The sequence below is a fragment of the Capsicum annuum genome, chromosome 11 (genome assembly GCF_002878395.1).
Source record: "Capsicum annuum cultivar UCD-10X-F1 chromosome 11, UCD10Xv1.1, whole genome shotgun sequence".
Classification (NCBI taxonomy): domain Eukaryota; kingdom Viridiplantae; phylum Streptophyta; class Magnoliopsida; order Solanales; family Solanaceae; genus Capsicum; species Capsicum annuum.
This window is the reverse complement of record NC_061121.1, coordinates 8,620,535-8,626,146: the sequence shown is the minus strand read 5'-3', so window position 1 is coordinate 8,626,146 and position 5,612 is coordinate 8,620,535. Positions and strand designations below refer to the sequence as shown.

The window sequence follows — 5,612 nt, the reverse complement described above, 5'->3', positions numbered from 1 at the left end:
CTTTGTAGTTCAATATCTCGGTCAATTTCTCCAACGGCCTTGTGGTCCTCATATGAAATCTAGCATTCATGTTCTTAGATACTTGCTTAATGTTCCTGATCAAGGCATATTCTTGCCTTCTACCTTCTCTCACTCTTTAATTTCATATGCTGGTTCTGATTTGGCTGTTTGTCCTTCCTCGAGGAGATCAGTCACTAGCTATTATATTTTTTTTGGTGATTGTTCTGTTTCCTGGAAATGCAAGAAGCAACCTACTATTGCTTTGTCCTCTGCTGAAGCTGAATACAGGGCATTACGCAAGGTTGTTGCTGAGATAGTATGGCTTACTCATTTATTTGCTTATATGGGTTTGACTATTCCTTCTCCTGTGCCTATTTAATGTGACAGCCAAGCTGCCTTTCATATTGCCAAGAACCCCATGTTTCATGAACGCACTAAACACATTAAGATTGACTGTCATTACGTCTGTGATTGCCTTTCTGATGGTGTCATTACACTTCATCATATTTCCTATGTTGTTCAGCTGGCTGACATCATGACAAAGCCCTTATCTGGGCCTCTTCATCACTCGTTACTCAGCAAGCTCGGAGTATGTACACCCTCCAACTTGAAGGGGTGTTAATATAGGCCCAACTAGTGCAAGACAAAGCCCAACATGCTGATTAATACCCGACCTCAAGTTTATATTTTCAGTTTTGTATTTTTCTTTCAAATAATATGTGGTTGTATAAATACCTATATTTGGAATATTCTAGATAAGACAAGATATTTTCTTTAATGAAGAGTTGCTTTAGTTTCTCTCTCTAGATTTCAACCGACTTAGGGTTTTGCTTGTACATATCTGTTGCGATCTAGAGATGTAAAGCTCTAACATTGACTGCGATTAAACGTAAAGAAAGGGTTGTTCAGCTAATAGTAGCAGTTCGAGCTGAGCCAATACAATCATTTCCCCTTCTTTCTGTAACTTCTAACTCACTAAATTATGAGGTTTGGCATACTCATTTCAGATCCTCCATACTTTTGGAGGATCCAACACAACTACATGTGCGTGTGAAACCTCATTATTGGAGGATCCAATAGATATCTGAGCAACATAGTTGTAACACATGCCACTCACCAAACATAGTAGTAACACATGCCACTCACTACACGTGCATAACGCCTTTTTTCATGTGCTTCCTAAATTGATTTTCTGATTTTCTGCCTATGTAAGCTCCACCCCACCCCCACCCCTCTGCTAAAGTTCTTAAATTTGTTTTTGTTGCTGAATTTGGCCCACTCTCCTCCTATAAAAGCCCCTCATTACTGAACCAATGCTCTCTTACAATCTCACTTTTATCTACAGATTGAAGTTTCTTCCAAGTATATATTTGTATCATATTCCATATACATTTAATTATGATCCCATCAGAGGCTACAACAACTCACTACTTTGTCTCCGAAAATCCTTCACCTCAGCCTCTTGACTTCAACTTCATGCACAACAATTTACCATCACTTCAGTTCAGTAGATTCTTAACAAATGTACCAGATTATCCAACCTTTCTTCATGTTCATGACTTTAACAATCTGTCTCTATTTTGCATCAGTAATAATTCTACCTCTGATGATCGACGAGAGAAAGCAGAGAAGGATGATATCTAATCGGGAATCCACAAGAAGATCAAGGTTGAGGAAAAATAGACATCTTGATCGATAAATTGGACCATGTCTCGAAATGTCATGAAAAAAATCCTTCAAGGAAACTCTCAAGGAAACTAAAAAAAGAATTGTTAATGAAGGACAAACAGAATATAAAGGGAGTATATTTTGTTTTTGCATTCTATTCTGCCAGCTGAAAAGCCGGTTACAACTGATATGATTTTTTTAATTTTTTTTTTTTTTTTGCAGTCAATGATAACAGCAAGTACTTTACTTTGATAAATGACATACCACTGTGAAATGAAATAGTTGAATTTTAGTCAGTAGGTTGCTCAGACTACCAACAGTATGGTCTAACCATGCTCGATGCCCTGTTGGTAAGCATTAATATTGTTGGGAGTTCATAATTGAAGGTTAAAGTGTTACAGTAACTATATTTTTCTCTTTTTTTGATCGAGGAAAGATTTTGACGTAGCCACCAACGTGGGAGCTCCGGCCAACTTCCACAAGAGCAGAGCTTCAATCTGATGTTAAAAAGGTTAGTCTAAACTCCTTCATTTTATCCCTTCAACTCTAACAGATCTATCTTGTTCATGTTATAGAGAGTCAACCAGCATCTCCGTCCAAGCAAAGATTTGCATCTGGTCCCAAAGGAAAAAAGGCTAATTTTTCTTTCTTTTCCATCTCAAGCTAAGTTCCCCTTATAGCAGATTCACTATTTTGCAGTTTCTCTTCCTGTTCTATAGCTCAATTGAGGTTAATACCACCATCTGAACTCTAGTTTAGGGATAGCAATCTGAACTTAAGTTTTGGTTTCAACCTATCATGCTCCGACTTTTCAAAAATATTATTGATGGATGTCAAATTCTTGAAAGGCATCACATGTAAACGTGTCCTTTATTTTGAACTCAAATCACATCTATGACCTCTACTTTGGGTGTGCACAAATAGGCACTTGAACTTATATAAAGTCGAACAAGTAAACGCACACGTCCTATGTGACATAATATATATAGTACACTATGTAGGACAAGAATTGGCCACGTAGGACGTCACATAGGACATATATAAAGTGCCTACTTGTGCACATCCAAAGTTGGAGATCATAGATTTGATTTGAGGTAAGTTAAAGGGCATGTTTTTGTGTTGTGCCTGCTTGAAAAGTAATGAATGCATTTCAGGAGAACTTTGCATGAATGCATAAACATTTTTAAGGAATTTGAACAACATACAATATATGCATCACAAACTTATCTTCTTTGCTAAACATTATTAAATCTACTATTTAACAATTATCCAAAATCTGATCACTTCAAGAGATGTAATGACATGCATGTGTGGAATGGGACACATGTACACAAATATATCAATGCGTCATCTAACCTATCAAACATATTGTATTACCACAGAAATCAAGAATTACATTATGTGATATTAGTAAACCTATGTTGCTTGGATCCTTTTAAGAACAGACTTCCTTATAATTTTTGATCTCTTTATTTTGGTTATGTTTAAAGTCAAAGAAAGGGTTGTTCAGACTTCCTTATACATTTTTGATCCCTTTATTTTGGTTGTGTTTAACCACAGGTAAATTCAAAGAAAGGGTTGTTCAGCTAATAGTAATAGTTCAAGCCGAGCTAGTACAAACATTTCATCAGAGAAAAAGTATCCCCTCCAAATGACTACATGAGCGTGTGAGATCTCATTATTGGAGGATCCAATAGACATCCAAGCAACATAGCAGATAAGTTGGTTCAAGGCACAGCAAGTATCTAAAAATAAAACAAGAAAAGTTAGTTGAGTTAATCAATAGTCAAAAGAGTGTAACTAATCAAGGCAAGAAATTACCTTCTCCACATTAACCAGCACTTCCAGGCATATAATTTGTTTCTCTTTTTCAATATAATAATGACAATTCTATAATGAAAATGCTTATACTTTATTCCATGTTATAGCATTTATTTGAGTGCATCTTCCCTCTTCCCCATACTTTAGTGCAGTTTTAAACATCTCCATAGTTTTTCCAACTAGTGCAGTTTTTTCAACTAGTACAGAGATATCATTCTAAAATTGATCCCATGTCTGGGAGTCTAAATCAATCGTCAAGCTTATTAGCACTGAAAAAGAAAATCAAGCTCTATTCATTTACAATAACTTGTCATTAATTTTCTAATTGAATTTCTACGTTTACTTGTCATTTTTGACATATCAAATAAATGGGATGGAGGGAGTAGTTAACGCTTTTCTTTAAGGTGTATGCAACTTAAAAAAGTGACAAGTAAAATGCTAACAAGGTGAAAAGTTGAGAGTACCGGCATTTGAGAGATTTGACATCAGCAAAAGTGGCAATGATTGGCAGCAAATACTCTGTGTTGTTCAAAATAGGTAGACACTTGGTTAACAGGAGTCCATGCTTTTAGCCTCCAAAATTTTGATTGCTTCACCAAAACATTCTTGAACTTTGCCGGTGGAAGTTATTTCCACCATTCTTACGTGCAAGTGACGACAAATAACAACTGACTAAGAGAATGAAAATCCACTCAATATTTATGAAAGCAAAACCGCGAGAACTTTTAGGTGATAGAATGATCATAACTATCTGAGTAAATTTTCATTCTCTTTTACATATTAAACCACAAACTGTGAGTAAATTTTCATTATCTTTTGCATATTAAACCACAAACTGTGAGAAAACTCACAGAGCGAAAAAATGAATCGGAGACCAAAAAAAATATGCATACACAGAGTAATCGAAACAAGATCAACTGATCATTATTGTTGTTATTTTGTAAAAATTGCATCAATCAGAGCACAAATATGATAATACTTGTGTGCAAATTTGATCGTAAGAATTGGAAAATATTGTGACGAAAAACGCTTAACAGGGTATGCGCAAATGCTTGGTTGAAAATCCCAAATAACGTGTTTTTGTCATTGAAATGCATATTCTCAAGCTCATAGAAAAAGTTGAAAATCCAAAATAACGTGTTTTCGCCATTGAAATGCATAAGCTCATAGTGAAAACTCACAGAACGAAAAATGTATCAGCAACATGTGCAAATGATTAGTTGAAAATTCAAAATAACGTGTTTTTGCCATTGAAATGCATAATCTCAAGCATAAAAAAAGTTTAAAATCCAAAATAACTTCATGTTTTCGCCGTTGAAATGCATAATTTCAAGCCCAAAGAAAAGTTGAAAATACAAAATAAAGTGTGTTCGCCATTGAAATGCATAATCTCAAGTTGATAGATAAAACTCACAGAGCGGCAAAAAATGAATCAGAGAAAATTGATCGAGTTTAATTCAATTTGTTATCCAAATTAGATCTAAGAATCCGAAAATATTGTGACGAAAGAACAGCGTCGTCTCAATAAAATTAGTGGTCTAAAGTCAAACTTAAATAAAAGGCCTTAGATATATAAATATACATATAAAAATAATATTATAATTATTTAGAGTTATTTTTTTATTACTATATATTAATTGATTTTGGTGTAATATTTTAAAAGACACATAAGCTTTAAATTCACATATAATATAATATGATTATTAATAGAAGAAAGACTCATTCTAGTCAATAAGATATTAGCTATTTGCTTGCAATACATTAACTTGGATGTTGTTGTTAAAACATTAATTATTAATATGAAATTTGAGTTGTTTAATTCAAAGTTCTAAAATTTTTTTAGTAAAAATTAGGTAGCTTTTCTTTCTGTATTTTGTAAGATAATTTTTTAAATGTATTTCACAATCTTCATTATTATTTCAAGTGAAATTAAAATCATAAAATTGACTATTAATTTTTTTGAGGCCTGAAATTTTTTAGGCCTAAAGCAAACGTTTTACTAGCCTTACTCTTGAGTCACCCTTGCGAAAGAAGAACAAGGCATGCGCAACAGATAGGTCGAAAAAACTGAAACTCACTTGTAAATGCAATTAAAGTTCTAATTCAAATAGAGGAGATAAAGG

The 5,612-nt window shown here is 33.9% G+C and overlaps 1 long non-coding RNA gene across 1 annotated transcript; it reads left to right on the top strand.

The window, feature by feature from the left end:
• Positions 1-1,327: 1,327 nt before the first annotated feature.
• Positions 1,328-3,511, top strand: LOC107847218. Its single transcript, XR_001667359.2, has 3 exons — positions 1,328-2,018; positions 2,105-2,179; positions 3,229-3,511. It is a non-coding gene; the product is annotated as an uncharacterized LOC107847218 (long non-coding RNA).
• Positions 3,512-5,612: the final 2,101 nt, after the last annotated feature.